Source organism: Leptodactylus fuscus, chromosome 1 (genome assembly GCF_031893055.1).
Source record: "Leptodactylus fuscus isolate aLepFus1 chromosome 1, aLepFus1.hap2, whole genome shotgun sequence".
NCBI lineage: Eukaryota > Metazoa > Chordata > Amphibia > Anura > Leptodactylidae > Leptodactylus > Leptodactylus fuscus.
The window spans coordinates 39579662-39607436 of NC_134265.1; the positions used below are offsets into that span (position 1 = coordinate 39579662).

Consider the following 27775-nt stretch of genomic DNA (forward strand, 5'->3'; position numbering starts at 1 on the left):
CACCACCGGGGTTGATATTATCAATTGCTACCAATAAAAAAAAGACATACACCTTGAGATTTCTTCCCGAAGTCTTTGCTATCATTAGTCATCATGAAAGCTTTTGGTAGCCAATAGAACATGTGGGACCTTTGACACAGTTTGATCAATCCTAATTGAATAGACCAGAGGGACATTGGCCAAAAGCGGGAGAGCCATCCTTTGTTTCTGACAAGCCCGTCCTTTTTACTTTGTCAGCTGTCAGAAAGCTGTGAGGCTACAGCAAGACGTGAGCAGACACACTAAATGCAAACTCTTTAATCGTCCCAAGGGCTTTAATCTTCCTACGGATGGGCACCTTTCATTTTTCAACAGAGACGTGGCTTTTTGAGATGATGTTTCTGTCTCATTGAGAATCCTATCTATTTAAAGTAGAAAAACACTCGCGGTCCATGGCAGGTAAAAAATAAATCAGTCCATCAAAGCCAGCGAAAATATCAACAAATGAGCAAGTGCTAATAAAATGTAACGCTTCCGCGGGTCTAGTCCTCATTTATAGCTTCACTATTAGTCTGGGTCAGGCGTTACCCTGTCTTATATAGGTCTCAGCCCTCACCTTAGCTCGAGTTTGGTTAAGGATTCTGATTTGTCATGAAAAAACTGAATATAATAGGATGACATAGTAACAAAAGCCTTGACTAGCTGTAATACACAACAGAAGCACGTTAGACGCATGTAGCTTAGACATCTCATGATAGAATATCACAAAATCATGTTTTTTTAAAAGATGGTTATTTATTGACCAACATCTTGGAATATATTGATCCAAGAAGAAAAGTAAAGGGCATATTACATTTATAATATATGCTTTAATAAAAAAAAAAAAAAAAAAAAAAAAAAAAAGAGATCAGATTTAATTCAGAAATGTTACTACACAAATATTGTTCTCATTATGATATCCATTTAAAGAGGACCTTTCATCAAACCGGGCACATGCAGTGTTATATACTGCTGGAAAGCTGACAGTGCGCTGAATTCAGCGCACTTTCGGCTTTCCCGATCCGTGCCCGGTGTAAAGCGCTATCGGTCCCGGGACCATAGCGCTTTAGTGTCAGAAGGGTGTTTCTGACTGTTAGCCAGGAACGTCCTTCTGCCTCGCGGCGCCTATCGCGCTGTACTGTGGAGCGGGGAGGAACGCCCCCTCCCTCTGCTCACACAGCTCGTCCATAGACGAGTATTATCAGGAGAGGGGGGGGGGGGGCGTTCCTCCCTGCTCCACAGCACAGCGCGATAGGCGCCGCGAGGCAGAAGGACGTTCCTGGCTAACAGTCAGAAACACCCTTCTGACACTAAAGCGCTACGGTCCCGGGACCGATAGCGCTTTACACCGAGCACGGATCGGGAAAGCCGACAGTGTGCTGAATTCAGTGCACTGTCAGCTTTCCAGCAGTATATAGAACTGCATGTGCCCGATTTGATGAAAGGTCCTCTTTAAGTGCATTATTCTTGTTTAGTATTACCCTGAGCTCCCCCTAGTGGTGGCTGTTTTTACCTAATTACTTAAACGCTAGGTCTATGCTGAGAATTTGGTGCGCTGTGTAAAAAGAAAACCTGTGCTTCAGCTTTTTTATAGGTATTTAGATAAAAAAATATGTATTTTATCTTTACATTCTAGATCTCTTAATAATACTGTTAAAGGGATTCTATCATTAAAATGACATTTTTTCTCCCTAACACGTAGGAATAGCCTTAAGAAAGGCTATTCTTCTCCTACCTTTAGATGTCTTCTCCATGCCACCGTTTGGTAGAAATCCAGTTTTAATCCGTATGCAAATGAGTTCTCTTGCAGCACTGGGGGTGGGCCCCAGCACTCAAACAACACTGGGGGCGTCTCCAATGCTGTGAGAGAAATCCATCTTCATCTGGAACGGCCTCTCTCTGCCTTTTCTTCCGCCGCTGGGTTCAAACTTCTACACATGCACAGTCAGCTTTGCCATTGGGCCTTGGGCAGAGCTGACTGCTCATTTTTTTTGTGGCCACTTACGCTCGTGGAGAAGAGGACGCGGAGAGAAACCATTCCAGACAAAGATGGAGGCGGCTGTGGAGTTTTCTCTCACAGCATTGGGGATGCCCCCAGTGCTGTGAGAGAACTCATTTGCATACCAAAGAAAACCAGGATTTCTACCAAACAGTGACGCGGAGAAGACTTCTAAAGGTAGGAGAAGAATAGCCTTTCTTAGGGCTATTCCTACGGGTTAGTGAGAAAAAAATGTCATTTTAATGATAGAATCCTTTAAGTATATGGGTATCAGTTTCCTAGAAATTTTCTTCGTCACCTTAGCATATTAGTCTGAATTGTACATTATAATCATTCTGCCCTTGCTAAATAGAAAACATATCTCCCCTGACTGAGGTCCTGGTGAGCCTAGGATAGGCAACCAATCAGAGAAGGCAGAGGGAGGGGCTGAGTAGCAACCTGGACCAATGATGAGACGGGGGTGTTTCTCAGACTTCTCAGAGTGCCTGTAGGCACTGTAGATGAACTGTAGTCTAAAGATTGCATAAAAAGCCACCAAGTGAGCAAGATCTGAAAAAATTATTAATAGATGATCTCCTATACTATAGGACCTATAGACACTGTATGACGTACAATTTTTCAGCTCCCGACTAGACGGTCCCTTTAAGTTTTAAATAGTTTTTAGGCATAACTTGCATACATTTATTATATGTGCCCTAAAATCCTGACGGACAGATGTCTGATTTTCTAGAAGTCCCATCAGAATGTGGGGATCTGGTCCAAAAAAATTTGCCACCATGAAAGTCAATGAGAATGGGTGATGTAAAATTGTGTGCCTGTGCGCACTCATCTCTCCATATTAGTAGTGATCATCTAATGTAGCTGGGTATTTTTCCTCCCGGGCGCTTACAGCCTATACCTGAATGTCAAGGCTTCCATATATGATTTACAACAGGCGATTCCATTTCAGATTAGCTCGTATCGGCCGCGGACGTCACACGCTAGCATTGGTGCTTCCTTGAACAGGCTGCTCCGAAATTCCTTTGTATGATTTTGTAAGTCGATGAGGGGACCTAGAGCCTTGACTGTGACGTGGCAGGAGATGCAGTAAAGCGCGCCTGCCATGTGATAAATGAGGAGGGGTCACCAGGGCTCTTTTTTGAGTTCACCACAGCCATGGTTACTGTGTTTCTTTCATTGTGATTTATTGTATTTTAGCCATTTTATGGAGCGCTTTGTCAAATTATGTTATTTACAGCCTAGCCAAGGATATTTAACGTCAGGAAGAAATGCTTGAGGTCAACTTGTGAATAGATATATAACGCTTTTAGATGTACAGTATTCATGATCTTGTATATACTGTATTTCCTAGTCCATTAATACGAGAGCACTTATACATAGGGTCATACCAAGGTGTGAAGATTACTGTCTATATATCCGATCAATCCCATTTTACACCATGTTCAACAAGGTCCCATCATTTCTAAAGCTTGGTGCGATATCATCAGCAAGCACTACTGTCAGGGCAGCTGTGGACGTATCCGGAAAACTTGTAATATTAGAAATGACCAAAGATATGGTTACTAATCCTCGTATACTCAAGAGCTTTACATAGCTGCATAGCTAATAAGGTTGAATAAATCAATATCAACCTATAACCCTACATGGTTGATCCAGAAGAAGGCAAAATTTTCAATGAGGAAGACGGTCCTAAATTGTCCTCTGCCATTGGGGACACTTCTCTTTCCACCATGCATACCTTCGGCCTTTGAGCTTCTACAAGGTGAGCACTTGCCTTCTGAAATATTCTCTTTCCGGTATATACAGTAAAAATTACACACAATATTTTTATCACGTGACCAATTTTAGGACAATGGAAGTCCATAGACTATAATGGGGTTCGTGTGGTTTCTATTTGGTTTCCACACGAAAGAAAGAAAGGTGCTGCTTGTACTTCACAACCCAAACGCAGATGTGAACCGGGCCTTAGATACACTGTGGCACAGAATATTAACTGGGCTTGGGGCAAATGTTGTAGCTAATATTGTATGGTGCGGTATATAACAAATAACCATGAGTTGCAATAGCGAAGATGACTTTAGTACCTTGCAATGGCTACCATGAATAAGGAGTAAGGCTAAGAAACTGAAAGACTATGACAACACATGTCCTATTTTTGTCCATTTTTCCAGTCTGGTGGATTTCCTTCAAATCCTAGGATTGTTGCAACAATTTGATAACACAATATTAAAGGGGTTGTCCAGGATGTGGAGGAATCTCAGAAGTGGACCATCTCTGGCACTATGAGTTGTCCAGTCCTGGTTCCTTTCCTTCCCATTCCAGGACTTGTCGCGCTGGAAGCTCAAATGACTCCTGAGACCAATCGGGTAAGTCCCGGGACTGGACAATGGAGAATCAGGAATAGATGTGCAAGACAACTTTTTTGTTTTACACCCATTCCATCTGCTCCCGAGTTTTCTCCAGGAAACCTCTTTAAGTTTTATATTTAGATACTTTTTTATGCTATTCTCTCATTGTGTTAGGCAGGAAGACAATTCAGACAATTCATGAAATTGCTGCACAAACCAAGTGATCCTGGAGTTAAACGGGTGGTTATGGACGGTATAGTTTGTAGCCTTGGAAGTAAAGTAAAAAGTCTACACATATTATGCCAGTCACCTACACAAGGGCATGACGGAATGGTTGAAAGCAGGAGAAATGATGGGAAGCGCTAATGCTGCTCTGGGTGTTGGCTCCTCTTGCTTGTGATGACTCCATATGCAGTCATTCTCCATACTCCCTGAGGGACAGCTTGACACGTATCCAGAGATTTCTGTATATGAGTTTTCTGAGTCATATACTTTGGTGTGAGGCGATATAATGGGCCCTTCACACTCACAGAGTCATACACAGAGAATACATCTGTTCATAGCACTCGACATGTGGAAGGTTTAACCCTTGGTATACACTCTACTAATAGCAAATGGTTGATATTGCTTGTATAACTTGCAATGTACATACTGTACGGTAGTTTCTTCTTGTGTTTCAGACATCATATATTGATCTACAGATGATCAAAATTTAATTTGATACTTATTAGGTCACATCTGCATTTAGGTTTCTGTTTGAGGAGTCCACTTAGGGACCCCCAAATGGAAGCCTATACACATAGAAAAGTGGTTACCTGGGAAAACATGCGGACCCCATAGACTATAATGGGGTTTGTGTGGTTTCCACACAAAACGTGCGGAGACAAAGGTGCTGCTTGTACTTCACAACCTGAACGCGGATGTGGCACAGAATGTTAACTGGGCTGGGGCAAATTTTGTAGCTAATATTGTATGGTGCGGTGTATAACAAATAACCATGAGTTGCAATAGCGAGGATGACTTTAGTACCTTGCAATAGCTACCATGAATAAGGAGTAAGGCTAAGAAACTGAAAGACTATGACAACCATGTTCATTGCTCTGTCCAGTTTCTTTTCCTTCCTTCTTCTCAGAATATTATTTCATTTTTTTATCTTTTCACCTTCTGTGGAAAAGGGAATATACCAATCTAAGGATAACAACAAGTTCAACAGGAGATGTGGATTCACTGGATCATTAATGGATCTGGCGTAAGAATAAACCAAAGAACAGAGTCTAAGAGATTGTGCTTCACCTCTAAACCCCTCAAGAAAATATGGACTTCCCCATGGTGAATACCTAGGTTGCTACCCCTGGCTAGTATATTGAGTATACATTAGGATATGGTACCAAACCAACAGATGCATGGGTCAAGGCAGGTGGAGTTCAATCATAATTTCTAGACAGGCAAGATGCAGCAAATGGGTAGATGTGCAACACGCTGGGTTGCTAACAGGAAAAACAAACAGCAAGAATCCAACAGACTTATTGACCAGGGGGAAGTGTTTTGTATCGTCTGCACAATGTCAATGGTGGGTTAGGGACATCTACTGTCTCTTGAGGCCTATGCCAGTGCAAGCAGATAGCCAGGAGCAGAAAAGAATAATGAACATCATTGAGCTCACTTGCTATGACAAGAATGCTAAGATATGCCAAAACATGTGGATTGCTTGGGTCCGTCTCCAAGACCCTCACCCAAAGCAGTGGTCATGGCCTGCATCGTTGCTCCATATAAATGAATGGGACTATATGAAGGGAAGGACTGGCACTGTGGTACTTCATCTGGAGGTTTTTTGGATTGTTGGAAGTGATGGCACATCCTAGTGATAAAGCCATAGTAAAGTGAGATGACTTTAACATTGGAGTTGGGTCCTCTCAGTGGATAGTTGGTAGTTGGATACGTGATATGGATCTAACAGCGTGGAAGATGTTTACATTCCTACACTTAATAAATCTAGACAGAAAGGTCAAAAGTTGCTATAGACAGCTATACTGGGATATACCTTCTGCAGAGGTCAATGTAAAATACAACAGCATGCATCCTATGTAGGTCAATGCAAAACAACAGCCATAAATATTGAAGCCATAGGAGAACTGATACAGAACAGTGGTAAGGGTCCAAAAGACAGGAAAACGATGACTTTAATAAGAGTCTTATATTTATCCAGTGCTTGCACTTAACTACAAGAAATCATAGAAATATTAACTAAGCCTTATAAGTTGCATCAACCATTTATAAATTACTAATAGGAGCTCCTTATGTAGATAAATAATGAGAAAGGTCAGGATCGTTGGGGAGGGGGAGACACCTTAGTGTTAGTTAGGGGGCTAAGAATCATCTTCCTATGGGAGTTCTCCTGCTGTTCACAAGTGGAGGCTTGGAAGTTCTCTTTGCAGTATTAATAAGTGTCAGCGGCAGCAAATAAACATCATTATCTGTTCATTACTCCGTGAGAAGAAGCACAAACACAGGACGATAGAGGGCTGAGATGAAGCTGGTCTATGGGCAGGAGGAAGGGATGGAGCTGGTCGATGGGCAATGGAATGAGATGAAGCTGGTCTATGGGCACTAGGAAGGGATGAAGCTGGTCTATGGGCAGGAGGAAGGGATGGAGCTGGTCTATGGGCACTGGAATGAGATGAAGCTGGTCTATGGGCACTGGAATGAGATGAAGCTGGTCTATGGGCACTGGAATGAGATGAAGCTGGTCTATGGGCACTGGAATGAGATTAAGCTGGTCTATGGGCACTAGGAAAGGATAAAGCTGGTCTATGGGCACTGGAATGATATGAAGCTGGTCTATGGGCACTGGAATAAGATGAAGCTGGTCTATGGGCACTGGAATGAGATGAAGCTGGTTTATGGGCACTGGAATGAGATGAAGCTGGTCTATGGGCAGGAGGAAGGGATGGAGCTGGTCTATGGGCACTGGAATGAGATGAAGCTGGTCTATGGGCACTAGAATGAGATGAAGCTGGTCTATGGGCAGGAGGAAGGGATGAAGCTAGTCTATGGGCACTGGAATGAGATGAAGCTGGTCTATGGGCACTAGGAAGGGAGTAACCTTGTCTATAAGCATTGGGCTGAGATAAACCTGGTCTATGGGCAGGAGGAAAGGATGAAGCTGGTCTATGGGCACTGGACTGAGATAAAGATGGTCTATAGACACTTCTCTGAGATGAAGCTGACCTATGGGCACTGAGATGGGGTGAAGTTGATCTATGAGTGCTAGGAAGGGATTACGTGGTCTATAGGCATCGGGCTCAGATAAAACTGGTCTATGGGCAATAGGAAGGGATGAAGCTGGTCTATGGGCACTGGGCCGAGATGTAGCTAGTCTATAGACACTGGTCTGAGGTGAAGCTGACCTATGTGCACTGGGCTGAGATAAAGCTGGCCTTTGTGCACTGGGCTGAGATGATGCTGAGCTGTTGACACTGGTCTGAGGTGAAGCTGACCTATGGGCACTGGGCTGAGATGATGCCGATCTGGGTGCATTGGGATGAGATGATGCTGACCTGTGGGCACTGGACTGAGATGAAGCTGGTCTATGGGCACTAGGCTGGGATGAAGGTAGTCTATGGGCACTGGGTTGAGATGAAGCTGGTCTGTGTACACTGGTTGAGGATGTCCAGGGTCACTGATGAATTTCCTATCGGTTCTTTCTATGTTTAAGTTCACAATCATAGATTTTTAATTTTGTTAAGATCTGGTATTGTCCTTTGTGCCACCTAGGTTGTTATTTCTGGCTCTTAAAGGGGCTTTATGTGATAAATGTATGGCACATATTGATTTCATGTGTCATACATCTCTGACCACCAATGGAGTAGAATACCAAGGTCAAGATCCCTTTAATTCTTCTCAAAAGAAAGTTTCTCTAATGGTAGCTGTACATATTAGACTATTTTTGGCTAAAACCACCAACTTTATCGGGACCAGCCAACTAGCTAATGTGAATTTGATATTCAGTCAATGACGTTTGTTCAGCAGATGTTGTAGAAAACAAAGAAATATGCTAGGCACTCCTTCTGTCCTCGATATGGGGTGCTACACAAGAGGTAATATCACCCAAATATCTTCCAAGGAAATCGATATCCTTCGCCAAACATGGATTCCAATAAATTATTAGTAAACAGCAAACATGGTTGTGGAAAAGACTATTGATAGACATGGTGTCAAAAGGAGCTGAGATCCAGTAATGCTGCCGAGTGTACAGTGTATGAATCCATCTACTTCCACACATGGTATAGCTCCATACAACCAATCCATATCCAACGTCTTGTCAAATGTTAAGTAAGCCAGTCTAATCATTGTGCATACTCTGAGATAATACTCATAAAGAGGTTATGTGGGAAATAAAATGTCTCCCATTTCCATCTTTCTTTTTGATATAGGTTACAGTATTGAAGCCTATTCCTATGATGTAAGTGACATAACTTCTGTCCCATAAGTCATGCTGCAGTCTCAGTGTATTTCTATGTAAGGCAGCTTCACCTTATCTTTTCTAACTTCTGCTGGTAATGATCAGTGTGAAGATACAGTACTTCTCATACAAATACACTGGAGATTCTGCACACAGCACTCACAGATAACAGAAAAATGAAGTGTGAGTAAGGGGAGTTTTATAACTGTGCAGATTATCGTTGTAGGATTAACTTATTATATCATTGCAGTCCTACATCCTTAGGTAAGACAGAAATTATATGTTCCACACAACTGGTAGGTCATATAGAATAACAGTGAAGGTGGAAGTTGTTGGGAGGGTCTATGTCGTTTTCTTTTAACTTTCCCTGCATCAAAACAAAGGATTATAGGTCAGAAATTATAGACATACACATACTCTTTCAATATTATCAGCTATGTGGCTATATAGTGTCTTCAAGTCCAAGCACATAGAATAGAAGGAATCCATATTCCATATCGGTATTGGTTTTTGGCTTTATTTGGAGACCCAAAAACAAAAATATCATTCATACTGTATTGCATTAAGCCAACTATCATTATATATCCCTGAAACTATCATCCCCTCCCCCACCGCCATCTGCGTTCATTTTCTGCCACTGTGAAAATTCTCATTTGTTTTGCATCTATTTTCCACTATGGCGGCCACTCCTTATATCCTGCTCCTGTGTGATTATATAAAGGATTGTCAACTCAAAGCAAACCAAAAGCAGTGACTCTATTTCTCTGGGGACAGAGCTGTAAACGGGATTGCTGTATTTATGGGCACGCAGCTGAGGATCCTATGAATAATATGAATCTGAATTGTCTCACCCTACAAACAGCAGATAAAGTTTATAATAGTGGTTGTGAGAAGAAGTCGCAGTGTCTGGAAATGGGAACAGCTGGATTATAACCGAATAGGGTCCTGTTATAGGAGGGGGCGATAACAAGAATAGGTTCCTGTCCGGCGGATTCGTTAGACTGGTATTAATCTATGAAATAACAAGGTGCCCAGGTTATACCAGCATGGTCCAAATGACTATCTACCTAATTGTATATAGAAGATGCCCAGGTTATACCAGCATGGTTCATATCACTGTATACAAGAAGATATATAACTTATACCAGCTGTACATATGTGATTATATACATAAGATACCCAGGTTATACCGGCACGGTCCATATCGCTATATATCACAGTATACTAGCCTTCCACCAGCTATCCATACATTATTATACCACATTTAATAGAAGCAGATGATCAGACCGCCGCAATGTCATGAGTATTTCTCTAAGCTCATATACTGTGTAGTATAACAATACCCTTGCCTGGGACGAGTCTTCAGCTTTCAGCCGTCAGCTCCCACCAATGGTGTGGTCCAAGGTTCATTTTTATTCAAGAAGTCCCCTAAAGCAGCTGGAAATGTCTGGTGATATGAAGCCGACAGATCGTGTCAGGCCTGGAGAAGCTTTTCCAATTAATCTCTGCCGCCCTATGTCCTAACCTTGGCCATTGTTTTATTAGCTGTTTTCTGTTTCAAGACCCGGTAACCCAAAGAGCGAACAGTTTTAGGTAAGTGTCTTTGGCGACGGCTGGACTCTGCATGGGGATCTCGCCATGTGTTTATTTACTCCTCCGGTGCGCTTTGCATCAACCTTCCTACGACCACATTTTATGAAGTATCAAAAGTTAATTTAATCTTTTCTGAACTATATCTGGGGAGAGTCCAGGACTATAAAAATGGACAGAAGGCCAGCGTTTCGACGTTGGCTGCTTATTACGCGTAAATGAAAGTAAAGGGGTTTGACAATAATGTAAAGAACAGCTCAGTGGTTTGAGAACACGATCTACTCGTATATACATATTGTACGCTCCAAATACATCAGAATGGAGGCGGGGGAGGCATATCGAGAATTTTTTCAGGTAAATCTTGACTTTACAAATTGTCGTCAGAATGGGTTGTCCCAAGCAAATAATACACTATAAATATCTCCCAGCTTATTTGGCCAACTATATTCCCTCTTGACTCCTCTCATATATTTTCACACTTAGCTCAACCAAGCATGTATAGGGGAAGGGGAGCAAGACCCTGACCAACACATCTGGTGGCAGCTTGTTTTTGCTGGTAACAAAAGGATATGGCATATTGAAATCCAACGACCATGATCTTCTGTCCTCTGACATCTGCCATCAGGGGCGTATCTCGATTCTTCAACTTTTTAGATGGTTGGCCACTCCTGTCAAGGCTGGTGGGTCTAATGGTTTAATATAATGTGCCTCCTTAATTTTGAGACATTTCAAAGACATGACAAATATATGAGGATATTTAGTGGACACGGGACGATGCTTTATCCAAAGAAGTTCTTGCCATTGGTAAAAGGTCTAAGACCTTCCACCTTTTCCAGCCTAGGTTATTTTTGTGCCAAAGACCTTGTAAACAAATTATACTTCATTCTGCTTAACTATATGGGAAGTAAAGAAGTTGTTCCTTTATGATTAGGAGATATGACCATCACATAGGGGGTTTCTCACTTGGAACTTCCTTTCATGAACCAGAAACTCTACAACCAGAAGTTCTCGCTATAGTGGACTTGATCCATCCATGTAAAGGGCCACCACTGAATGCAATATGATTCTACATTTACTCCACAGAGGTTTACTGTAGAAGTGGGTGGTCATGTTGAGATGGCCTCTTTAATGAAGACTACTAATCTGGACCAAACTAAAAACTTGTCAAAGTTTTCGGAGGTCCAGTAGGAGATATTGAGAAGATCAGAACATCTTATTACCTTCTTGCACAATGGGATGTCCATCATGTTGGATATTGTGACAACTAACGTCCATGTCTTTTTAAGTGTTCAAAGTGTTCCATAGATGGAAGGTATCTCATGGTCCAATGTTGGTAGTGTAGCTCAGGATTAAACTAGGGTTCCTAGGCCTCAGTGGAAGACAAGATCCCAACCATCGATCATATGGACATCTACTTTTAATTCATCATACACACAATCTTGTCTTGCGGACCTCGTGAAGAGCATGTTCCTTAAAACGCAAAATTTGTGTTGAGACCTTATTGAATAGAAGGAAAATATCAACACCAATGATGACAACCAGATTTTTTTGGCAGTCGTATAAGACAAAAGATGACCACACATCTGGCCAAACCTGCCAGTTTCATCAGGATAGGTCGGTAATTTAATTGTATAGCAGTGTTATACCAACTTCCTCCAATAGTTGATGTTAGGGAAAGAATGGTGGAACAGGTTGGATTTAAACACACCCAATCCAAGTAGATAAGCTGTTATCTGGGGTGTCTAGATGAGACTTACTAATCTCTTTCTATTGAGAAGACATGCTTGCTCACCCAAGGCCAGCATGCATGTGTATTGGGGTTACTGGGCGGTGTAGCCTACACCTATCTAAGGTGTATGGTCATCTACAGGACTTTAGGATGCTCTTGTATGATGAGCCCTGAACTGTGTTACTCTATAAGACTGACAGAGAATCCTTTAGTGCTCTGGTGGGTCAATCCAACCCTAAAGACACACCAATTTCTCCATGGCCTTTACAAGGTAAATGAATAAGAAAAAATAACCAAAAATAAACTCAAAACCAAAAACTTATCGTTATTTTCTAACCCAAACGTTGAGACAGACATCTTCTTGTTGTGCAGTAAAGCTGTATGAAATGTGGTCTCGTGACACTAAGTAACACCAGCTCCCTACCATAGGACCGGAAAAGACATCCTATCTAATTACAAAAACTCCCATGATGTAGGATTCAGAAATAGCTCGCCAAACCTTCCGTGTGCAGGAAAGCAATTATGACTGTATTTAATGCACCTGCATTCCCCCCGAGTGTTATGGGCACGAAGCCACCAAGACTTCGCTTACCGCAAACTGAGAATCTCACCTCTTCTGCCAGCCTGACATTTCCATGTAACCCCTTGTGTACTGGAGTGACATCTATGTGGATACATGTGTCATCCTCACCATAATTAGAGATGAAGGGATTATATCTCTTAATGAACCTGCTGCATTCGTAACGTCCGGCTGACAGGATTGTCATTCTGCTCTATCCTTTTTTGAAATTGAGGAAGCAAATTAATTTGTGTGAAATGTTTTGGGAGGTTACAAAGATCTACATCTTCTATATCAGTGTATGGCAGGATAGGATTCTCACTGCAGATCTGCTGATAGCATCCTTGTGTAAATGTACCATATAGTGAGTGATGGGGTATTCATCATAATAGATACAGTGTACTTATAGAGCAATCCGTCTACATGACAAGGGTCACATACTCTTCTACAGGATCAGGAATACAATATATTCTGGTATATAAGGGAGGAGTATTATCATAATGATCTTCTTGCACACAGTATTATAGTAGCTATATTCTTGTATATAGGAGGCAGTATTATAGTAGTTGTATTTCATAGGAGCAATATTATTGTAGTTATATTTTTGTACATAGGAGCAGTATTATAGCAGTTATATCCTTGTACATAGGAGCAGTATTATTGTAGTTATATTCTTGTACATAGGAGCAGTATTATAGTAGTTATATCCTTGTACATAGGAGCAGTATTATAGTAGTTATATTCGTGTACATAGGAGTAGTATTATTGTAGTTATATTCTTGTACATAGGAGCAGTATTATAGTAGTTATATCCTTGTACATAGGAGCAGTATTATAGTAGTTATATTCTTGTACATAGGGGCAGTATTATAGTAGTTATATTCTTGTACATAGGAGGTAGTATTATAGTAGTTATATTCTTGTACATAGGAGCAGTATTATAGTAGTTATATTCTTGTACATAGGGGCAGTATTATAGTATTTATATTCTTGTACATAGGAGGTAGTATTATAGTAGTTATATTCTTGTACATAGGGGCAGTATTATAGTAGTTATATTCTTGTACATAGGGGCAGTATTATAGTAGTTATATTCTTGTACATAGGAGCAGTATTATAGTAGTGATATCCTTGTACATAGGAGGCAGTATTATAGTAGTTATATTCTTGTACATAGAGGCAGTATTATAGTAGTTATATTCTTGTACATAGAGGCAGTATTACAGTAGTTATATTCTTAAGCATAGGTGGCAGTATTATAATATTCATGTTTTTGTACATAGGAGCAGTATTATAGTAGTTATATTCTTGTACATAGGAGGCTGTATTATAGTAGTTATATTCTTGTACATAGGAGCAGTATTACAGTAGTTATAGTGCTGTACATAAGGCCAGTATTATAGTAGTTACATTATTATATATAGAGGGAATATTATAGTCTTTTTATTCTTCCAAAAGCCACAATTTCTATGTACATGTCACCATCTCTGCATCTATATATGTATACTCTATATTTACTGCATTGTAGTACATTATAAAATGATACTGTTCTTTACAATGTCCAGATAATTAAATCCAATGATATATCATATAGGTTATAATACAGCACAGGGTCATAGCTAGGGGGAGTCTGTGCCCTGTATGCTGGATGCCAGGGGGTACACTAACTATTCACGTTACTCTCGGTATTCAGATGTGAGAACAACTGTACAGCCCCAGGTGCAGGAAAACCTAGCTACGGCTCTGCTACAACATTACTGTATACTATGACACTTCATTGAGATTCCGGTGTATGTAAATGCTAGGACACACAGAATTTATGGACGCTCCCCGCACCCCCTCAGGTGCATTAATTAACCTTGCTGGCATCTCATTGAGCAGCTCGTCGCTACATGACCAGTGTCGGACGCCCGCAGCAAGACTGAGGGGGGTCTTCAAATATCACTTGGGCTACTGGGAAGGAATCACGCAGAGTTATACTTTACATATTTCAGATTAATGCATTCACTTTGCCTGGGGATGAAGGGCTGCTAGGCTGTGAAATCCTCGGTGAAGCCAACAGCATCGAAACAAGGCTGATGGACCCAACCTTGGCCGGATAATCCTAAGCATTTTAATGAGTCGGATTTGGAGTTTTCATGAAATTACTGGCAGGAGCTTGGGTGTATATGTATAGGACATTCACTTCTTGTGTATTCTCATAGTAGGAAAATTCTAAATAGATTCAACCAGGTCATGGCAATAATTCACAGATAAAAGTGGTTGGGTGGTAAATACCAAAATATGGCCATAAACCAGTAAAGGTTTGGATTCTATTCCTATTGAGGACTTGTTGAATGTTCAAGGACCACCAGGGGCCCTTGAAGTCACCCGCAAAGCTGGAAAAGGCTGGAAGATGACTCAAGAGGACCATGAGGGACCCCAGGAGAGATGATGGAAGAGGAGTATCAATGGTTATTATTAGAGATGAGCGAACAGTGTTCTATCGAACACATGTTCGATCGGATATCAGGGTGTTCGCCATGTTCGAATCGAATCGAACACCACGTGGTAAAGTGCGCCAAAATTCGATTCCCCTCCCACCTTCCCTGGCGCCTTTTTTGCACCAATAACAGCGCAGGGGAGGTGGGACAGGAACTACGACACTGGGGGCATTGAAAAAAATTGGAAAAAGTCATTGGCTGCCGAAATCAGGTGACCTCCATTTTAGACGAATAGTGGATTTCAAATCCGGGTCATATGAGAATGTGAACTTTGTGACTATGAGACAGGGATAGCTGTACAGGCAGGGATAGCTAGGAATAACCTTTATTTAGGGGGGAATGTTATTAAAAATAACTTTTTGGGGCTCTATCGGGTGTGTAATTGTGATTTTTGTGAGATAAACTTTTTCCCATAGGGATGCATTGGCCAGCGCTGATTGGCCGAATTCCGTACTCTGGCCAATCAGTGCTGGCCAATGCATTCTATTAGCTTGATGAAGCAGAGTGTGCACAAGGGTTCAAGCGCACCCTCGGCTCTGATGTAGCAGAGCCGAGGCTGCACAAGGGTTCAAGCGCACCCTCGGCTCTGATGTAGGAGAGCCGAGGGTGCACTTGAACCCTTGTGCACCCTCAGCTCTGCTACATCAGAGCCGAGGGTGCGCTTGAACCCTTGTGCACACTCTGCTTCATCAAGCTAATAGAATGCATTGGCCAGCGCTGATTGGCCAATGTATTCTATTAGCCTGATGAAGTAGAGCTGAATGTGTGTGCTAAGCACACACATTCAGCTCTACTTCATCGGGCTAATAGAATGCATTGGCCAGCGCTGATTGGCCAGAGTACGGAACTCGACCAATCAGCGCTGGCTCTGCTGGAGGAGGCGGAGTCTAAGATCGCTCCACACCAGTCTCCATTCAGGTCCGACCTTAGACTCCGCCTCCTCCGGCAGAGCCAGCGCTGATTGGCCGAAGGCTGGCCAATGCATTCCTATGCGAATGCAGAGACTTAGCAGTGCTGAGTCAGTTTTGCTCAACTACACATCTGATGCACACTCGGCACTGCTACATCAGATGTAGCAATCTGATGTAGCAGAGCCGAGGGTGCACTAGAACCCCTGTGCAAACTCAGTTCACGCTAATAGAATGCATTGGCCAGCGCTGATTGGCCAATGCATTCTATTAGCCCGATGAAGTAGAGCTGAATGTGTGTGCTAAGCACACACATTCAGCACTGCTTCATCACGCCAATACAATGCATTAGCCAGTGCTGATTGGCCAGAGTACGGAATTCGGCCAATCAGCGCTGGCTCTGCTGGAGGAGGCGGAGTCTAAGGTCGGACCTGAATGGAGACTGGTGTGGAGCGATCTTAGACTCCGCCTCCTCCAGCAGAGCCAGCGCTGATTGGTCGAGTTCCGTACTCTGGCCAATCAGCGCTGGCCAATGCATTCTATTAGCCCGATGAAGTAGAGCTGAATGTGTGTGCTTAGCACACACATTCAGCTCTACTTCATCGGGCTAATAGAATGCATTGGCCAATCAGCGCTGGCCAATGCATTCTATTAGCGTGAACTGAGTTTGCACAGGGGTTCTAGTGCACCCTCGGCTCTGCTACATCAGATTGCTACATCTGATGTAGCAGTGCCGAGTGTGCATCAGATGTGTAGTTGAGCAAAACTGACTCAGCACTGCTAAGTCTGCATTCGCATAGGAATGCATTGGCCAGCCTTCGGCCAATCAGCGCTGGCTCTGCCGGAGGAGGCGGAGTCTAAGGTCGGACCTGAATGGAGACTGGTGTGGAGCGATCTTAGACTCCGCCTCCTCCAGCAGAGCCAGCGCTGATTGGCCGAATTCCGTACTCTGGCCAATCAGCACTGGCTAATGCATTGTATTGGCTTGATGAAGCAGTGCTGAATGTGTGTGCTTAGCACACACATTCAGCTCTACTTCATCGGGCTAATAGAATGCATTGGCCAGCGCTGATTGGCCGAATTCCGTACTCTGGCCAATCAGCACTGGCTAATGCATTGTATTGGCTTGATGAAGCAGTGCTGAATGTGTGTGCTTAGCACACACATTCAGCTCTACTTCATCGGGCTAATAGAATGCATTGGCCAATCAGCGCTGGCCAATGCATTCTATTAGCGTGAACTGAGTTTGCACAGGGGTTCTAGTGCACCCTCGGCTCTGCTACATCAGATTGCTACATCTGATGTAGCAGTGCTGAGTGTGCATCAGATGTGTAGTTGAGCAAAACTGACTCAGCACTGCTAAGTCTGCATTCGCATAGGAATGCATTGGCCAGCCTTCGGCCAATCAGCGCTGGTTCTGCCGGAGGAGGCGGAGTCTAAGGTCGGACCTGAATGGAGACTGGTGTGGAGCGACCTTAGACTCCGCCTCCTCCAGCAGAGCCAGCGCTGATTGGCCGAATTCCGTACTCTGGCCAATCAGCACTGGCTAATGCATTGTATTGGCTTGATGAAGCAGTGCTGAATGTGTGTGCTTAGCACACACATTCAGCTCTACTTCATCGGGCTAATAGAATGCATTGGCCAGCGCTGATTGGCCGAATTCCGTACTCTGGCCAATCAGCACTGGCTAATGCATTGTATTGGCTTGATGAAGCAGTGCTGAATGTGTGTGCTTAGCACACACATTCAGCTCTACTTCATCGGGCTAATAGAATGCATTGGCCAATCAGCGCTGGCCAATGCATTCTATTAGCGTGAACTGAGTTTGCACAGGGGTTCTAGTGCACCCTCGGCTCTGCTACATCAGATTGCTACATCTGATGTAGCAGTGCCGAGTGTGCATCAGATGTGTAGTTGAGCAAAACTGACTCAGCACTGCTAAGTCTGCATTCGCATAGGAATGCATTGGCCAGCCTTCGGCCAATCAGCGCTGGCTCTGCCGGAGGAGGCGGAGTCTAAGGTCGGACCTGAATGGAGACTGGTGTGGAGCTATCTTAGACTCCGCCTCCTCCAGCAGAGCCAGCGCTGATTGGTCGAGTTCCGTACTCTGGCCAATCAGCACTGGCCAATGCATTTCTATGGGGAAAAGTTAGCTTGCGAAAATCGCAAACTGACAGGGATTTCCATGAAATAAAGTGACTTTTATGCCCCCAGACATGCTTCCCCTGCTGTCCCAGTGTCATTCCAGGGTGTTGGTATCATTTCCTGTGGTGTCATAGTGGACTTGGTGACCCTCCAGACACGAATTTGGGTTTCCCCCTTAACGAGTTTATGTTCCCCATAGACTATAATGGGGTTCGAAACCCATTCGAACACTCGAACAGTGAGCGGCTGTTCGAATCGAATTTCGAACCTCGAACATTTTAGTGTTCGCTCATCTCTAGTTATTATATTTTGACACCTTCCTGGGCCAATGACTATTATACTTTTGGGTCTTAAGAAACTCCAGCGTATAATAGCGAAATGTGGTGGAGAACCCTATAAGTTTCCAATTCAGTTGAACCCAAAATTTTTGAAAAATTTGCAACAAATCCAAATTCTTACACCTCTGTAAGATCTATGTTGTGGATTCCCATTGAAATGAATAGGGAATTTACATGGATTTTGGTGCAGAATATGCACATTTCATGCTTCATTTGCTTGTAGAGGAACTGAAGACTCCACAGCCTCAACATTGATGGGTCTACTGAAACCAAACTAAAAACGTCTTATAAAATAATACATTCTAACTGTATTTTGGTAAAAATGTCTACAAGTGAAGCCTATAAATATAATATACACGCTGTACACTGCTGCTGGATCGATCTACGCGTTATGCTAAAGAGGCGTCAGTGCCAGGCAAGGACTGGTGCATATTTTGTAGCTCAAATAGGGCACTGCAGCATGTAAAGCTCTTGATAATTAAAGTAACATGTTATCTTTTTGGCTTGCGAAGCACTGGCATATGATTTGCATAGCAGGCTGGTCTGGAGTAACTAATCTATTGTTTTCACAAGTATTGTTCCCCAAGCATGACAAGTGATGCCAGCCGGTGGGCACACAGCCATAATATCCCCTGATAATGAATGGCAGTGAAGCAAATGAAACGCGGATGGTGCCAACACGCAGGTATCATCCTGTATCTCAGGAGGCATCCTCCAAAAAAAGACAAAAGGCTGTGCAGCTGCATTTAGGTGACTGAAGACCCTGTTGTCTTTGCTCCAAGCCGTCCATCCTTATCAGTGGTGCCCTTCTCTCCCGTAAAGGACAAGGGAGGTATTTGACCAATGTGAACACTGCAAGAATACAGCTCGGCCTTAAAGATAAGCAGATTTCTTTGTTGAAATGTTATTAGTTCAGGTCATAAAGTTATATATATATATATATATATATATATATATATATATATATACACATGTACAGTACATATGCTATGAACACCCAATTATTTTGCATCTGTGGGCGGGAGACCTCCATTATTTCAAGGTCTATTTGGGATACAGGTCCTTATACAATGGTAGTTCAGTGCCCCAATGGCCAATGCCACACTGGACCACCAGAGTACCATATGAAGCTCTAGAGCAGGGGTAGGGAACGTACCGCTCTCCAGCTGTTGCAAAACTACAACAACCAGCATGCATACTGGCTCTGCTGTTCTGGGAACTCCCATGGAAGTGAATGGAGCATGCTGGGAGTTGTAGTTTCACAGCAGCTGGAGAGAAAAAGGTTCCCTACCCCTGCTCTAGAGGGCCTAGTTTAGATTTAATGGCTATTCTGAAATTTAAGGTATATAAGTAGGTATTCCCATAAATATCTTGTAGATGTGGGCCCCACCTCTTGCACCTATACCTATCTTGAGAACTGGGGTCGGTGCCCTCATTCAAAGTTGCTGTGTAAGAAGAGGTGGCCACATATGAGTCGCCCACTTCATTCAATTTCTATGGGAACTTCCCAGAAATGAATGAAGAGAACTGTGCATGCACAACAAACTCCCCAGAAGTGAATGAAGAGAATTGTGCATGCACAATGTACTACCCAGAATTGAATGAAGAGAACTGTGCATGCACAACGAACTCACCAGAAGTGAATGAAGAGAATTGTGCATTCACAATGTGCTACCCAGAATTGAATGAAGAGAACTATGAATTCACAATGTACTCCCCAGAAATGAATGAAGAGAACTGTGCATGCACAATGTACACCCCAGAAGTGAATGAAGAGAACTGTGCATGCACAACCACCTGTCCATTTGCAGCGACCATGAGACAGGGGCCACAACATATATTTTTCAGAAGTTGGAACTAGCACTTATAAAACATGTATGGCTAACATGGGTAAATGCATTTAAAGGGGTTATACATGATCAACTATTAATGACATATTCTAAGAATAGTTCATTCATTTAGTAGTGATTGGACTTTTGCATGGTGCAGCTGGCCCCGCACTGATCAGCTGTTCTTCACTCAGTATACAGAGTCATGCAGTGGTCAAGATGTGCCATTACAGCTAAAATCCCATTCATCTGAAGAGCTGAGCTGTAATAGTGCCCATGAGCCATTATGCTGGATACTATATGCAGGACAGCTGATCAGTGCAGGGGCTGGATATGGTAAAGTAATGACTTGGCCAGTAGAGAGATGACTAATGTTTAGTCTTGGACATCGGCTTCAAGGCTAAGGAGCTTTAGGTTAAGCCTCTGATGACCTCTGATACATGTGACAAGTTCTCCTTCACTGACAACAAGCAGAAGTGCTGAGAAATGAGATAAATGAGCCCTAGAATGCGATATATTCGGGGTATGGAGGAGTACAGTATGTGGCAATGATTTTTCTGCTGCATCTGTAAACAGCACAGCGTCTGGATTATTATAGTCATATGTTGGCAAATCACCAAAAAAGCAGCAGAAAACAGCTCCCCGGCTCCTGCCAGCACTTTCATCCTCAGCTTGTGTATTTAATGTAAATGCCTTCAATGCATGCTGATGAGAGGGGGGAGACACCCATTGATTTCCATGGGGGCAAAGGCACCAGTGACAAACACAGAAAGAACATTGCCATAAAGTGCTTTTAAATAGGCTTAATGCATAGCTTGTGAAATCCTGTATTCTGCCAGCAGTAAATACAGTAACGCTATTCTATATTCTGAGCCAAGCACAAGGCTCATCACTCTGTTATACAGCACGTTTAACCCTATCCTAGGCATGTGCTGCACAGGTGCCCTTGGTGCATTGCCCAAAAGCAGACAGAATGTGGTGGGATATACTGGATAGCATCATGAATAAACATGCTGATGTAATATTTAGGAGGATGGTGGAGCTGGGGGATAGTCATTGTGTGGGATCTACAGGCTCATAGCCCTGCACCCCAAATATTCAGCTGCTGAGTCTACTGAATCCATTGTGCGTAGCAGAAAGCAGACAGCACCATACACTATGTGGTGGACAGTTGGGAGTACTGCAACTTAGTTTCCATTTAAATAGGCTAAAATTACTGATGGCATAGCCTATGTATCAATGTCAGACTGGTGGGGGTCTGATACCCAGCACCCTCATAAATCAGCTGTTGCACAAAGAAACAGGAAACAGACAGCACTGTTCTCCATGTAGTGGTCAGACCAGGTACTGTAGTTCAGCCACTACTACAGAGAATGGAGCTGAGAACAGCTGATCAGTTGGGGTGCAAGGTGTCGGACCACCATAGAACTGATATCGATGACCAATAATTGTATCCCAGAAAATCCCTTAAATTGAATGGAAGCTTAGGTGCAATGGCAGGACTCAGCCACTACTAGTGTATGGCGCTATTTCCACTTTATCCCAACCATATCAGGTAACAGTTAATCAGTAGTCATTATTTATTATGGGTACCCCATCAAATAGTTCCTCATTTAATGTTGCCATGCCACTTTTTGTCACAAAAGTGGTTATTTTTGTCCATTGTCCATTTTCCAACATACTAGGCAGAGCACAGCAGTGATCAAGACTTTGGATGCCCCATTAAATCCACCATCAGTCAGATTATCTACCCAATGTCCCAATCTGCCATTCGGTATAACCCTAGAAGCCTCTAATTCCAAAAACGTACTTCCATCCCCTGTATGAGGAAGGTAATAGAATACACTGTGGCACCTTCCCAACCAATGGAGGGTTAAATGACTGGCTTCTATAGATTTACGCTCGGGTAACCATAGGCTGACATTATAAACCTTAGTAATTATGCGCCGTACAAAGGTTTATGTGCATAGGCATCGCAGTGGGCCGGGGTGAATGATGAAGCCGAATAATGCATTTTTTTATTTACAGTCAGAAACAATGGCTTATTTCCTTTGCAGGCGTCATAACGGGGGAGAAGTAATGTTATAGGCTGCTAACAGCACTCCATTATCATTCTGCTATATTGTACTATGATATTACGCTTCTCTGGGACGAAAAAAAAAAAAAATCAAATAATTTAAAACAACGTCAGGGCAGGAAAAAGTACAGTAACATCAGCCGCTGCCGCCGCCGCCGCCGCGTTATTAAAATGAGAGCGCCGGATATATTTATATGCAAAGAGCAATATATTTTCTCATTTCCCCGCGCAATGAGGAATTTCTTTGTGTGTGAGGGTGTACATGCACATACATCACAACAATCCGGATTTTGCAAGAAGTTGTACTTTCTAAGAACGGCGCGGTGCATGGAGTGCCAGCAGGGGAATTTTATTTCTCTAAGGCTAAGTTGACATCTGACTTGCATCCTATTCGGGGATTGTGTCCCCCATTCCTCTTGATAAATGCGGAGACTAGCCTTTTTATGCCAGACCCCATTGTAGTCTATGGGGTTCGCGGGTTTCTAAGGGTAACCGCTTTTTGAGCAGAATGGGTTTCCATTTTTTAGGCCCCCATAAGACTCAAACAATGGAATCCTGAGCACCAGTATGAACTTAACCGAACTCAAGTGGTTCTTCATGTGGCAAGAAGAGAGGGGTCGCTATAACAAAGATATATGGCCCCTTTATTTTTGGGCTGGTTTTGCCCTTAAAAGGCCTGTTGCAAAGATTTGGCTGTTTTTGCAATACACAAATGAGCTCTTTGACGCAACGTTACTTTCCCTATTCAGAACACTGACAGGTTATGTCAAGTCTCCCGGAATGTCCATGAGGGTTCCGAAAAAAGTGATGACTGTCAGAACAGCAGGGAAGTCTCTGGACCTTTCAAAGTCATTCTATATGTCAGTCATGAAAGGGTGCCTCCTGTGGCTAAATCATAGAAAAGCAACATGCCTTGGCACAAACATTTTTGCATTTTTTGCCCAGTGGCACAGCCCAAAAATATGGGCGAGTATGAACATCCCATATATTGGTTTAAGATATATAACTGTGGCCTGAAGAAGAGTTTTGCTCTATTACTTTAGGTACCTTGCTCCATCCTAGAATTGATACAGTTCCTATTTTTGAACACTGGGGGCACTGTTTTGTTTTACATAGTCTTAAACCTAAGACACTCTTGACATAAATAAATGCACAGGCCTTCATTAGTATTTTTGCGGGGGGAAAAAAAAGTAGGCTTTTTCATACATCTACAGGAGTGGTGCCCAGATATTCTGTAAGGTACATCAGTCTTAAGAAGCTTGAATAGAACAATGAAGCTTCTAGATATCTTTTCGGAAGGAGATGGGTTAAACTAAGAGTTTAGAAATGATTGGATCTTTTCAGGTTCAACATCCAAGCCCTTCATCAGTTGTACAGTTATCCGCCAAGTGTCTTCTGCCTAATCCCCCGATAACAACCTTTGCCCTGCTCCCGTAACTTGTCAGGCTTTCAATCACGTTGGGCTGACTCTGTCCTGTTCGCAGTTGATAAGAGCGATTTATTAAACTTTACAAAGTCGTGCAAAGTGAAACCACCCCGCGGGTTTCTGTCATTTTTTAAATACTTTGTGGCAGGTGAATTTATCAAGCATTCAGGAGAACATCTATATGGCGGGTAGTTGCTATGAGGGCCACCTTGGCCATGGTAGATGCCAGAATTGGTGGTCTGTTTTTTTTTTCAATGCACCGTGCTGGTTGGATTCTCTTTTGGAAAGAGAGAAACCAACCAACCAAATAACTGTATTCATAAGAATTACTAATCCTGATATTATACCAACTCCTCCTACACATGTTTTTGGCCAAACTTCCTCCATAAAGTGGTTTACTTTAATATGGATAACATATCCTTACAATAGATCACCAATATCAGATCAGCTAATTGAGAGGGTTGTGGTGTTCTGCAATAGCCACCACATCGCCATTTATTGTGTAGTGGCCATGAGTGGTATTGCAACGCTCAACCAATTCACATTGGGGAAAATTTATTATCCCGTTTACACCAATTTTCTCATGTAGATGTGTAATAACTGGGCACATATTTGGTGCAATATTATGCAACATAATCCCCCATTCTGCACTTTTTGCAAATGTAGACAGAGAGGGGAGGACAGTGATATAGACTCTTCTATCCAACATATTTATTGTAACCCATGCCCACTTTCTTGCACATTATACAGGAATCCATGCCAGGTTCAGAGCCTCACGATAAAGCAGTAAAGTGACTTCTGACGAGCCCTGGTATATGAACTGCCATCAATCAAACGCCATAAATCTGCCCAATTATATTCTCTGAATATGGATTTTCTTCCATCCAGTAGCCAAAATTTACCAACTCGGCTGTACCTAGACAGTGGTCAAAAATGGTCCTCAGGTTGGAGCATTTTTGGCACACAATGGTGTCTCTCAACTCCTGTGCCCTACTCACCACATGTTTAGACAGTGGTTGGAACAGGGTGGGAATCTAGGTGGACCAGTGCAGGTCGACATTGGTCCATCAGGCTATAACCCATATATTGTGGCCACCAGATAGTATCGTGAAGGTTCAAGGTGGTGACATCTGGTGCCACATTGACAATTGGATTCCCAATGTAGAACAAGCTACTTCTGCATATTGTAATGCTTTATAGTAGGGCTATACATTTCTACATGAAATAAATGTTAGATGTACGCTTCAGAAAACAACCTCAAACAGGTAGAAGACTTGGAGATTCTCGTTCTGTCTTCCATTGTTTAGTCTTTTTGTCTTTTGTCTGTCATGCTAATTTACAGAGAATCTAAGGATGCCGGCTCAGCCATACTAATTATCTAACATTTCAGTCGGATTCATAGAGCATTGATATATTAATTAGGCACAAGAAAGTGGAAACTGCCGTAATACTAACAAAGAAATGTATCTGGATGAGCTGTAGGAGAGGCATTGATGCTCAGACGGATACATTTACAGGGTTTGTATGTACGGCATGTGATGTACTGTAAGCGAGGAAGCGATGTGACCCAACCACCAATTGTACGCCAAGCGGGGCATGCCGAGCAAGAAATATTGTCAAACCAGGTGGCATCTTAGCTATCATCTATCTATCTACAAAAAAATAAGCTCAGAGCAGCACCATTGGAAAAATAGATGCACAAACAACGGGAAGCCATGCTATGAAAATTGCAAGATCTATCTATCTATCTATCTATCTATCTATCTATCTATCTATCTATCTATCATCTATCTCATATCTATCTATCTATCTATCTATCTATCTATCTATCTATCTATCAATCTACCTATCTATCATCTATCTCATATCTATCTATCTATCTATCTATCTATCTATCTATCTATCTATCAATCTATCTATCTATCTATCTATCTATCTATCTATCTATCATCTATCTCCTATCTATCTATCTATCTATCTATCTATCTATCTATCTATCTCCTATCTATCTATTTATCTATCTATCTATCTATCTATCTATCAACCTATCTGTCATCTATCTCATATCTATCTATCTATCTATCTATCTATCTATCTATCTATCTATCTATCATCTATCTCATATCTATCTATCTATCTATCTATCTATCTATCAATCTACCTATCTATCATCTATCTCATATCTATCTATCTATCTATCTATCTATCTATCAATCTATCTATCTATCTATCTATCTATCTATCTATCTATCATCTATCTCCTATCTATCTATCTATCTATCTATCTATCTATCTATCTATCTCCTATCTATCTATTTATCTATCTATCTATCTATCTATCTATCTATCTATCTATCTATCAACCTATCTGTCATCTATCTCATATCTATCTATCTATCTATCTATCTATCTATCTATCTATCTATCTATCTATCTATCTATCAATCTATCTATCTATCTATCTATCTATCTATCTATCTATCTATCTATCTATCATATATCTCCTATCTATCTATCTATCTATCTATCTATCTATCTATCTATCATCTATCTCCTATCTATCTATCTATCTATCTATCTATCTATCTATCTATTTATTATCTATCTATCTATCTATCTATCTATCTATCTATCTATCTATCTCCTATCTATCTATCTATCTATCTATCTCATATCTATCTATCTATCTATCTATCAATCAATCAATCAATTATCTATAATATCGATTTATATATGGATCAGGCCTCTGGACCCCCACCAATTTTTGGAATATAGTTTAGCGGTTCTTCAAACCCCAACAGGTCTCCTGGCCACTCGGGCAGATAACAGCAGAGGTCAGATAGGACACCATGGAAAAAACACTAAATGTACCCTGTGCTGAATAACCACTATGACCTCTTTATTCTCAGGACTTGTGATGGTGGTCCCTGTTGACATCATGTTAATGGCCTCCATTTGACATACAAGTTGAAAAAAGCTCCTAATGTAATGGGTGTCAGACTGACAGATATCCTTGTATATCATCCGTCACCCCTCCATCACTAATATTCTCCCATGTTTCCATGTTTATATATATAGCGCTTGATATGCTACTTTTTTTGGATAACCTACTGTACAACCCAATAATCTATTTTGTGGTATATCAACATATACCAACCCCACGGATGGGAAACGATCCTGTGTCGGGTAATGTAACACTATGCACAAGTGTATCATTTATGATGGACACGTAACAAAGGCCAATAATGGGATGTAAATCTTGCCTTTGCCTTTGACCCGAAAGATGACTTATTCATATGAAGGGGTTAAAATGTTGTAAAAACTAAGATCCATTAACATTTCACTAACACATTTTCCTAATCATCAGAATATGTAAGAGTTGTCCATCTCATCATATTCCTTACGTGAAGCCTCTGGCGTTGGCGTAATGCGGGGTACGCATATACGGTACCCTACGCCGCTGCGCGACTCCGGCCAGCAGCTGAGTGGTTAATTTATGCTGTAGCCGGAATTATTTTGATATAAATGTTAGCTCACAGCGGTGAAGTCTCCGTCCTCGCCCCCGTTCGCTTCTCTTGATTCCTTGATTTCTTTGAATACAATTATCGCTCCCTTGATGTACTTCGTCTTTCAAATGACACTGCAAATTGACATGTGATTTGTCCACCCTGTGTATAATATTAATGTTAATAAGGTAGCTTTTCTATTTGCTAGGGAATATTTTCGGCACACTTAATGCTGCATAATTCTGTTGCCGAGGCCGTAACCCTTCTTGGCAATTCGAGAGGAACGTCTGCCTGTCTCGCCACGTCGGCGGCTTCCCGCCACGATGGGGTTAATGGCATAGAAACAAAAGTGAGAAGA

General features: G+C 42.1%; 1 protein-coding gene across 15 annotated transcripts in view; it reads right to left on the reverse strand.

The window, feature by feature from the left end:
• Positions 1-27775, reverse strand: part of CELF4 (CUGBP Elav-like family member 4) — a 908448-nt gene that overhangs the window by 479994 nt on the left and 400679 nt on the right. The gene's annotated exons all lie outside the window — the stretch shown is intronic.